This window comes from Lethenteron reissneri, unplaced genomic scaffold (genome assembly GCF_015708825.2).
Source record: "Lethenteron reissneri isolate LAM-NWPU_2019-01 unplaced genomic scaffold, ASM1570882v1 scaffold_1554, whole genome shotgun sequence".
NCBI lineage: Eukaryota > Metazoa > Chordata > Hyperoartia > Petromyzontiformes > Petromyzontidae > Lethenteron > Lethenteron reissneri.
Window position 1 is genome coordinate 16,779 of NW_026891283.1, and position 12,206 is coordinate 28,984.

The following is a 12,206-nucleotide window of genomic DNA, read 5'->3' on the forward strand; positions in this document are numbered from 1 at the left end:
TTGTTGTTATTCTGTCTCTCACTGTTCAAATAAACTTACCATTAAAATTATAGACTGATCATTTCTTTGTCTTTCTTTCTTTCCCTCACTGTAAATATTTATGCAGTTTTTCATTTTTTTTACCAGGCCAAGCCCGCTTGAGCTGCTATACCGCTCTTTTTTCAGAAGCGACCTGCCCACAACGCAAGGTGAGGCTTTGTGAACTTGTGTGTGAATGTTTTGACTTAAAACTTTCGTGACTGCAGGAATTCATATTCTTGGTTCTTTCAGTGAAGTCACTTAGATAGAAAATTAAATAAAAAATAACAGATAATAAAATAAAAATTAGAAAATTGTAAATAAAGAAAAAAAACCCACGACATTTCGATCGCAACACAAGTGGTCTTTATTTTATTATATTATCTATTGATATTTTCTATCTACGTAACTTTACCGAAAGAACCAAGAATACGTGTGGAAATGTGTATCGGTCAAAGACGCTAAACTCGTGCTGATGTTCACTCTAAATGTGGAGGGCAAACCCGGGGAATCCGGAGGAAAATCCACGCGACCACGGAGAGAGAGACACGCAAACTCCAAATATACAGCAGCTGGCGTCAGGGCCGGGTTTGAACCCACGACTTCCTGCATACCAGGTGAGGTAGTTAACATCTCACCACGGAGAGAGACACACAAACTCCAGTTAGCCTCGGCTATGTTGATTGATCCTCAATTAATTACTTGGTGGAGTGAGGAATCATTAATGCTGAGCAGATGAAGGTGGCCAGGCATGGTTCTGGTCAAAACACACCTGTTTACCATGGCAGTGTGTGACAGTGTAAAGTTTGTGTTTGCAGTAAAGTCTATTAACTCTGTTGAACACGGAGGTTATATCAAAACAATAGTTTATTTTTGTTTTCCTCTGGAACTCTTTGTAAGAATGGAAACAGGAAGTTACCACAGCACAAAGTCGGATCTGTTCATCCCAGCCTTCAAGGACATCTGAGCCTGGATTCACACCTGAGTTGCGATTGAACATGAATTTATGCATTTCTGCATAACACAAATAGAATTGTTTTAACACCTTTTGCTATGTCAGCTGAATTTAGCTTTATAAATATTCCTTTTGTAGCCAGACAGCCGAAATTGTGTGCTCAGAGTTTTGGGTTCACATTCATTTTTAAGATACGAAGGCTTCTAGGCATATGTATGACCATTTGATCTCTCTTTGTGTGCAATAACAGCCCGTGTGATGAATATTGGGAAACTGTTTCACTACATAATGAATATATGAATAAGTATAGACGTGTAAGTCACATGTGACTGTATATATGCATTCCTCCGTGCCACGATACTGACTTGATGATGGTGTGGATGTTCCTATTATCTGTCTGCAGCTGCCGCTTCCTCTGACGCTTCCTCTGCAGAATTGGTCTAATGGAGCAAAGGCAGTCAGCACAGCTCGGTACGGCAAGACAACAATGCGACCAGAGTGCATACAGCACGGATTGCACTGGAAATTTGACACAGCACCAGAGAACTCGCACAGGAGAGAAACCCTTCAAGTGCAGTGTGTGTGGGAAAGCGTTTGCACATCCATCTGCTCTAGTAAGACATCAGAGAACACACACGGGAGAGAAACTCTTCAAGTGCACTGCGTGTGGGAAGGCATTTTCACGGTCATCTTATCTTAAAGAACATCAGAGAACACACACAGGAGAGAAACCCTGCAGGTGCATTCTGTGCGGGAAGGCATTTGCAAAGTCACAACATCTTCAAAGACACCAGAGAACACACACGGGAGAGAAACCCTTCAAGTGCAGTGTGTGTGGGAAGGGATTTTCACAGTCATATATTCTTGTAACACACCAGAGAACGCACACGGGAGTGAAACCCTTCAGGTGCACAATTTGCGGGAAGGCATTTGCACATTCATCCGTTGTTCAGACCCACCAGAGAACACACACAGGGGAGAAACCCTTCAAGTGCACTGTGTGTGGGAAGGCATTTTCACTGTCATCTGTTCTTAAAAAACACAAGAGAACACACACAGGAGAGAAACCCTTCAAGTGCACTGCGTGTGGGAAGGCATTTTCACAGTCATCTTATCTTAAAGAACATCAGAGAACACACACAGGAGAGAAACCCTGCAGGTGCACTGTGTGTGGGAAGGCATTTTCACAGTCACATGTTCTTAAAAAACACCAGAGAACACACACAGGAGAGAAACCCTTCAAGAGCACTGTGTGTGGGAAGGCATTTTCACAGTCATCTTCTCTTATAAAACATCAGAGAACACACAGGAGAGAAACCCTTCAGGTGCATTCTGTGCGGGAAGGCGTTTGCACGGTCACAATATCTTCAAATACACGAGAGAACACACACGGGAGAGAAACACTTCAAGTGCAGTGTGTGTGGGAAAGCGTTTGCACATTCATCTACTCTTGTAAGACACCAGAGAACACACACAGGAGAAACCCTTCAAGTGCATTCTGTGCGGGAAGGCATTTGCACGGTCACAACATCTTCAAAGACACGAGAGAACACACACAGGAGAGAAACCCTTCAAGTGCAGTGTGTGGTAAAGCGTTTGCACATTCATCTACTCTTGTAAGACACCAGAGAACACACACAGGAGAGAAACCCTTCAAGTGCAGTGGGTGTGGGAAGGCATTTTCACAGTCATCTGCTCTTGAAAAACACCAGAGAACACACACGGGAGAGAAACCCTTCAGGTGCACTTTGCGGGAAGGCGTTTTGCACATTCATAAAATCTTCAATCTTACACCAGAAAACGCATAAGCATCAGAAGATCTGCAAGGAGTGGAGTCTGAAATTGGCTTGTGAGCCCATCCCTCGTGAAACAAGAACTGAAGGAAATCCCAGATTTGACACTTAAAGGAATCGAGGTGAAATGTGAAGAGGTGATGGTGAAGAGCGAAGAAGTGAAGAGTTGAAAACTCAGTTCCTAGGTTCAACCTGCCAGAGTAAGAGCGACGGGCCAGTCTTTGTGGACCTGTTGGCTGGGTAGATCCCTGATCAGAAGCGGAGAACGACCGCTTGTCCTACGATCGAAACTTTGTGATCTATTTATTTTTTTTCTACCTAGTGACATTACCGAAAGAACCAAAAGAGTATGTGATTTAGGAATAAATGTAAATCATTTAAAATAAATATATACGCCTGCAAAGAGACTGGAGGCTGAATCTAACAACTTAGACCACTCAACCACACTACGCACAGGATGCCCCTTGGCGACCAAGCCCGCTTGATTTCGCCAACGCCGGCCTTTTCCCGCCGGCGGTTTGTACAGCACGATAATTTTTCGATATAAGAAAAGGTTTAAAGTACATTTTATTGCATTTCTTGAGGGAAATAGCCCCCCTTTTGCCTCACAAAGTGAGTGCAAACCTCACCGATCGTGTGTTTTAGTTTGTTTACGTTATTTGCCGCTAGAAATTTCCACGTGATCAGCGATGATGATGATGATATCAGCCACTTTGTTAAGCTGGTGTCATTTGAGATAGCCAGGTTGCTTATGAAAAGAAGCTAATAGTCTTCTTGGTTCTTTCTGTAAAGTCACGTAGAATTTTTCTCCTCGACAGACCTGTTCTCCGCCTGAGGACGGCTACTTGCGTTGTGGCCGAAACGTCGTTTTATCGTGTTTTATTTTTCGATTTAAGCTTCGTGACTGCAGGGATTCATCTTCTTGGTTCTTTCGGTAAAGTCACGTAGAAGGGAAGTAATAAAATAATAAAAATAAAACATAATAAAATAATTATCACGACGCTCCAAGCTTGGTGGTGTTTCATTCTTCACCTGAGGACGGCTGCTTGCGTTGTGGCCGAAACGTCGTATTTTATTATGTTTTATTTTTATTATTTTATTATTTCCCTTCTACGTGACTTTACTGAAAGAACCAAGAAGGTTATTATGTTTTATTTATATAATTTATTATTTCAATTCTACGTGACTTTACCGAAAGAACCAAGAAGATGAATCCCTGCAGTCACGAAAGCTTTAAATCGAAAAAGAAGCTAATAGCTTATTACGCTTACCTGGTACAATAAATAAAGTGGAGTTTGTGTTTAATATATGCGTCTTGTTGAGGCTGCTGGCCCCCGGGTCCTCCCCCGGCGGAGGGTTGATCTCGGGGGAAGGGGGGGGGGCTGCCTGCCTCCTGACTCCTCGCTCACTCGTGTGAGAGCCGCTGCTGCCACTCTCCGGCTCCTCGAGTCCGCGAGTCCTGTCTGTGGGGCACGATTCGGGGCTGGCGCTCGGCTGCCTGCAATTAATTCTTTGCTCCTCACTCGCACTCCTCCCAACGTTGGTAGAAGACTCTCTGCACGCCACGGCCCACACTCGTATACGCGCAGCCACTCAAACTCACAACCACACGCACCAATCACGTGCGGAATGGGGGTCAGGGGTCAAAGGGGCAATGACGTCACTCGCACACACGTGTTGCCGATTGGGGGTTGTATTTGAGATGATTTAAAGGGCTGTGGGGCGGGTGTTCGGGATTGGTTTTAGAACAAGTGTTGCTGTGTACTGGGGAATTAAAGAATGCTTTAATCGTCCTCCGGCCCCTCTGCGCAGTGATGAGTAACTGGCGACAGGATTCACGCATCATGCTCGGGCACAATCTAAACAATGGTCGTATGCATAATCCCACGTGTATTCTTAGGTTTTTTCGGTAAAGTCACGTAGGTAAAAACATTAAAAAGTAAAATAAAATAAAAAATCACGACGTTTCGGAGGCAACACAAGCTTCCGTCTTCCTCTGAAACGTGATTTTTATTTTATTTTACTTTTTAATGTTTTTACCTACGTGGACTTTACCGAAAAAACCTAAGAATATGAATCATTGCAGTCACGAAAGCTTCAAATCTAGAATCCCACGTGTACTCGTGCAATCCTACCGTCGCTCACCACGTGCACCCACTAACAGCACAGCGCAAGCGTAACGATAACCGAATCGAGGGTAAGATTCATGCGTTAACCCGTCGTTCACACCTATGCCCACACCACTCCCAGCACTCCTCAACAGAGCCGGCCCAGCCACTAAGCGACCCTTGCAATTGCAAAGGGCCCCGTGGCCAGCAGAGGGCCCCCTAGAGTCACTGCTAGCTAGTGGGTGAAAAAATCATACATCAAAGGAGCCTCCAACCAAATTTTGCTTAGGGCCCCCTAAGGTCTAGGGCCGGTTCTGCTCCTCAATACCACAGAGACCGGCGCATCTGCGAGTCACTATTACCTGAATCAGAGTCTGAATCAGCAGGGTAAGGCTAGCCTATCTCCCGACGGTCTAAACCCGACCTACCGCGTCTATTTCGAATTAATCTCCCTAGGCTTTTATGCTAACTCGCAGCTCTCTCTCTCTCGCGTACTCGTTGTCGGCTCGGATGTGCACGAAGCTCTCACTGGAGCGGGGCCTGGCTGCGCTGATACTCGTCACACGTACGATCCAGTGCCTGGCAAGCTGACTGCTCCGATCGCTGACTTGAGAACGCGAACTGATAAGAGTGCCCTCCCTTTTATCCCCCTCTACATCAAAGAATCCCTTGGTTAACCCGCGATCCTTCACGGCCATTGGTGGGCCGTATCGGTGCTTTCAGCGACGTCCGCACCCAGGCTTCCACATCAAAGGGACTGCCGCTAAGCTCCCGACCAATCAGAGTGCCTGCCCTGGTTCGTGGCTCACATATTACGATCCGTACCAAGGAGACAACAATGCACCTCACAACCCGTATCCGTGCAGAGAGACAGTCTATGCAGTACGTACAGTCCACACATCGCGATCGCGAGAAAAGCCCCATACAATAAACACATCGTTACGAAATGTGGCACATCGCAATCACAACAACAACAAAAACAAAAACTAGATCTGATCAACAAATAAACCGACGTCACACTGCGAGCTAATAACACGGCAACCCACGGGACATTAAAGGGCCTCGGGACACTCGACACAACCGAATTAATCATTAACTGCCCCCTCAAGATAACGATCCCGATGCCATAACCGTACACGTAATGAGAGCCATGTATGACTCACGTGACGATCGGCTTGCCGGTCCCGCTTTGTAGCCAATGAGGGGAGAGCCCGGGAGCATGATCTCGGCGTGATCACGGCATGTTAGCTAAGGTGATTGGCTTGGCCGATCTTGGCCTCAGCTAATGGGAAGCCGGATCAGAGGCGTGGTCCCGGGAGTTGACGGGGAGTGATCTGGAGTGTTCGACGCTGACTACTGGAGATTGGCTTAGGGGTACCACGTGACCGAGGGGTTAAGAGGGGGAGAGACGGAGGAGTCGGGAGCAGACCTGGGAACGAAGGGAGCAGGAGCCACGCGCGTACGGGGCTCTGGGTGCCACGTGAGCGGTGCGACTTTGCTGGCTGTCTGCCCGCTTCCCGTTGCCTGCCAGCAACGGGGAGTGTGTGTAAACTGTGGAAGTGGAAAATAAAGGACTGATTCCAGAAGTCGTCTCGAGAAGGTTTATTACACACACACACAATAAGTATAACCCGTAAAAACAAAGTTTTTCACTATAAATCCTTATATGCGTGGCAGTGAACTTAATATAAAGGATTTAAAAACATTCGCCTGTGGAGGACGCGGGGATCGATCCCGCGACCTTTGGCATGGGAAGCGAGGGCGCTACCAACTGCGCTACTCCGCCACGGCCTGTGGAGGGGTTACGCTCTGGGCTCTTATACTGTGACGTTCAACCAAAGCCAAGAATGAGTTCTATTTGAATATATGTAAAATAATTTTTTTTTTGCCTAAAAAGTGTAAAATTTTTGGAATTTTTTTTTAAACGAGTCTGTGTGGAAAATGTCAGCTCGATTGGATCACGGGAAGTGGGTTAAAAAACGACCGAAAGATTTTCACGGTCGTAAGCAAGCACGCAAGCAAGCAAGCGAACTTAATATAAAGGATTTAAAAATGGCACAGCACCCCGTGAGCACGGACGCCGCGTTCATTCTACACTCGCACAGGCAGAAAAACCAGTAGTCCAGCTCTGCGAGCAACAAAAAACCGCAAAAGTAACCCGGCGTGCGTAAGATGGGCGAGGTGTGTTGTTAGGGCCGGGTGCATTGTGTCACGACTCGCCTGAGAGACTGAGGGACGGAGGATGGCAGGGTGGAACTTGAAGAATCTTAGATGGTGAGCACGGCATCCCCCTGTGAGCCAATATGAAACCTGTCGTCTTAAAAAGGTCCTTGGGACTGAGAATGACTTCTACGGATAAATAATGACATTTTTTGTTATCGAACCCACACTAAGATGTCTCAATAATAATGACGATATATCTCTTCGCCAAGCCACCATTGGGTGAAGACATTCCCATACTGCGTTGGTCATCATAGGGGTTGTTTCACCATACTTCACCAGACTGGTCAGTGTGGGTTGATGCAAGAGGACAACCAGGACCGATTCAGAAGTGCCTCGGCAACTTCCCCGCTCCTTTTTAAATCCTTTATATTAAGTTCGCTTGCTTGCGTGCTTACGACCGTGCAAATCTTTCGGTCGTTTTTTAACCCATTTCCCGTGATCCAATCGAGCTGACATTTTGCACACAGACTCGTTGTGCGAGACAATTAATGTTCGTGAACATTTTTTTCCAAAATTTTACACTGTTTAGGGAAAACAAATTAAATATTTAATTACCAATTGCTTAATACTGGCAGACAATCATCTGACCCATAGGTGGCAGCCATCTCAAGCCAGAGGACGAGAGGACTCTAGCCGCCACGTATATAAAGGATTTATAGTGAAAAACTTTGTTTTTACGGGTTATACTTATTCTTCCTGGATTCTCTCTGGAGTCATTCTCTGGGTGGAGGCGATTCGAGCACTACACTCTTTGGCACTGGGCTACTTAAAAGTTGGGCAATGCAACTCCCCAGCCCCCCTCCCCCCACAAATATTATCAGGGCAGTCAAGCAGAGTAAATATATATTTAAATAGCTCCACAATATTCTTAGGTTTTTTCGGTAAAGTCACTGTGTAGGTAAAACATTAAAAAGTAAAATAAAATAAAAATCACGACGTTTCGGAGGCAACACAAGCTTCCGTCTTCAGGTGGTACCGTCACAGCCACGACAGCTGTATCAAGTACATGAGAGATTGCAGGAGCTACCACCATTATATAAACGGAGTGGTAGCTCCTGCAATCTCTCATTTACTTGATACAGCTGTCGTGGCTGTGACGGTTCCACCTGAAGACGGAAGCTTGTGTTGCCTCCGAAACGTCGTGATTTTTATTTTATTTTTTAATGTTTTTACCTACACGGTGACTTTACCGAAATAACCTAAGAATATGAATCATTGCAGTCACGAAAGCTTCAAATCTAGCTCCACAATAGTACCATTGATCATGTTTATTTATCTGCATTGCAACTTACTCAATGATCGTATTACCTTTAATCAGACAATCTCATCGAAGTGGACATCATTTGATCATTGGTGGGTTTCGTCACGGTCAATCATATTGAGTTACAGTAAAACCTTGGATTGCGAGCATAATTCGTTCCGGAAACGTGTTTGTAATCCAAAGCACTCGTATATCAAAGCACTCGTATATCAGTTGTGATCACGTGACGCTCGGCAGACAGAACGTACTACTCGTATAGCAAGACCTCACTCGTTTATCAAATTAATATTTGTTTTAAAAAAATTGCTCGTCTTGCAAAACACTCGCAGACCAAGTGACTCGCAATCCAAGGTTTTACTGAACTTTCATCATCCACTCTTAGTTGTGGTTCACCAAGATTTCTATAGTAACACTTCATCGGTCAACATTTTGGTAATTATCTACACATCTCTACACTGACAAAGGTTCATGACCATGCGTGCAATTCACGGGACACTGGACAGCAGGTGCTCACATTCGAAAAAACCACAGACTCGGTAATTCATATCCGTTATTAATGTTTTAATGTTCGGCATCTGCACAACCGCAACAGACGTCAAATAAACTTACCATCAAAATATACGAAATGTATAAACACTTGAACACGTGGTAGCAGTAGGAAGCTTTTGCCACCAACTTTATCCATGAATGCCACTAGTTTTTTTATTATTCTAGTATGCATTACCTCCACAAGCGTGCACACACACACACACATTGTACCCAGGTTTAATGAGATCTCATCGCAGAGAGAAACGTCGCTCTGCAAAAACTAATTCTGGAAGACACACACAAACACATTGTACCCAGGTTTAATGATATCTCATGGCAGAGAGAAACGCCGCTCTCCCAAAAACTCATTCTTGAAGACACACACACACACATTGTACCCAGGTTTAATGAGATCTCATCGCAGAGAGAAACGCCGCTCTGCCAAAAACGAATTCTTGAAGACACACACACACATTGTACCCAGGTTTAATGATATTTCATCGCAGAGAGAAACGTCGCTCTGCCAAAAACTAATTCTTGAAGACACACACACACATTGTAACCAGGTTTAATGATATCCCATTGCAGAGAGAAACGTCGCTCTGCCAAAAACTAATTCTTGAAGACACACACACACACATTGTACCCAGGTTTAATAATATCTCATCGCAGAGAGAAACGCCGCTCTGCCAAAAACTAATTCTTGAAGACACACACACACATTGTACCCAGGTTTAATGATATCTTATCGCAGAGAGAAACGCCGCTCTGCCAAAAACGAATTCTTGAAGACACACACACACACACATTGTACCCAGGTTTAATGAGATCTCATTGCAGAGAGAAACGTCGCTCTGCCAAAACTAATTCTTGAAGACACACACATACACATTGTAACCAGGTTTAATATCTCATCGCAGAGAGAAACGTCGCTCTGCCAAAAACTAATTCATGAAGACTTTTTTTGCAACTCAGTCCTTTAAACAGTTGGCGCTCATACCGCACAGAAACACCAACTCAATTATCTGGGAACCAGACTGATGATAATGTTAAAACATTTTTTTTGCCGAGATTTCAACACAGCTAAAACTTCCCTCAAGGTAATGGTGGGGAGTGCCGTTCTCTCCTTTGCCATTTCCCAACCGCAAAGTTTTCATCGCGGGGTCTTGTAATCTTATAACTTGCGATACCAAAGCGCACAGCAGCCCAGCTCTCAACAGCATGAACAATTCGATGTGGGCGATTACTATGACTTGCTCTCAAACACATTCCTGCTGCGGAGGGAGCTGGTAGGAACGTTGGGTTGCTCGCTCAATGGCCTGCAGGGTCAACGGCGGCGTGGTGTATTCCGCAAATATGCCCGACTGTGAGGGCGGGCACAAGCCGGCGTGAGTAGGTTAAACGTTGAGTTTATAAGGGCACCACGGGGTGACCAGCCCCTCCCCACCCCTCCCACCCCTCTCCACCCACCCCCCCATCAAGCCCCTACCCACCCAGCCCCTCCCCACCCAGCCCCTACCCACCCTCCCCTCTCCACCCAGCCCCACCCCTCCCACCCCCCCATCCAGCCCCTAACCACCCAGCCCCTCCCCACCCAGCCCCACCCCTCCCACCAGCCCCACCCCACCTAGCCCCTCCCCACCCTCCCCTCTCAACCCAGCCCCACCCCTCCCATTTTTGGATGCACGACGGACGGACAGACACAATAATCCCCTGTGGGCTGGTGGAACCAGGTGGTTCCTACCAGTATCACATTGTAATGTCATTGTGGCCTTCCTGGCAGCCAGTAGAATCTGCGCTGTGTGGATACATCGATGACTGGCGGGACCGCGCCCACATCTCAGTACGATCACTGCACTGTGGAAATGTGGCCGTCGTTAAAGATTAAAAGTGAATGTTAACGGCAAAATAACGGTGCTGTAACTCTCTTTACGACGAAACCCACATCTCCCAACATTTGTACAGTGCAAGAAAGTTACATTTTGCCATTTCGTCACGAGAACCACGTGAAGGTTACACAATGCTCGTAGCTTAACAACGTTCACGGAGCCTTTGTGATTGCTGCCAATGTGAAGTGAGAACAAAGATGGAAAAACGAGCGGTCATTTCCAATCAACCCTGCCTGCTGGTCCAGCATCTTGTTTGTAGACAAAAATAAACCACCGGTTTTCTAAAAGCAACTGCCGCAATAATTACACAATAATCACCACAAAACAACCGACTTCTCTCACAACGGAGGCAGTATTCTCACACAAGACGATTGCCTTGCTCAAAAGAAAACGCAACGCAAAATGGGCTCGGAACAAAATTCTGAACAAGCGTTTAAAGGCCCCCAAAATAAATAAAAAAGAAAAATAAATACAGAAATATTGAGCGACGCTTTTCAAAATACGAGATTTTTGTTTACAATGTCCCTGAAGGACACACACACACACAGCCACGTTAACACGGACGCTCGCAAGGGGGGCCACGTGAACACGAGTTCGTGTGTGCTGGGGGGCAGCCGTCATTTGAACAGGAAGAGAACCAACGAAAAACAACGCATCCTCCAGTAAAACCCTATTCAAGAAACACCAAGTTAAATGTGACTTGTGTAAAACATATCTTTGAAACAACAAGCTTCCGAGTAAAACATGCATCACCACTGGAACCTCATTTGCCAGTAAAAAATATAATTGGTTTTTTACCCTTCTATCTGGCAACAAAACTGACACCTTTTTTACAAGGAGTCATGTTTGCATAGACCGCAATACCTGCAGTCATAATGCAAACAAAAAACACAACTCTGATAATGTGTGCAGTCCTTGAAGTTGATTGGTCCACACCCATGTGAGACTAGGCTCTAAGGAAAGCTGTCTCAGATGTGGACCAATCTACTTCAAGGACAGTGCATACATTATCAGAGTTATGTTTTTGTTTGTTTTATTTTTCGATTTAAAGCTTTCGTGACTGCAGGGATTCATCTTCTTGGTTCTTTCGGTAAAATCACGTAGAAGGGAAATAATAAAATAATAAAAATAAAACATAATCAAATAATTCTCACGACGTTTCGGCCACAACGCAAGCAGCCGTCCTCAGGTGAAAACCAGGTCTGTCCCTTTGATGCTGAATTAGTACTATTCACATACCTGCATTTCCCATATCCTCTCCCTTTGATGCTGCTAATCCTGCATAATGCACAGGCATAAGTAGTACTAATCACATACCTGCATTTCCCATATTCTCTCCCTTTGATGCTGCTAATCCTGCATAATGCACAGGCATAAGTAGTACTAATCACATTCCTGCATTTCCCATAAATATGCTAAATTCCTCTTGAT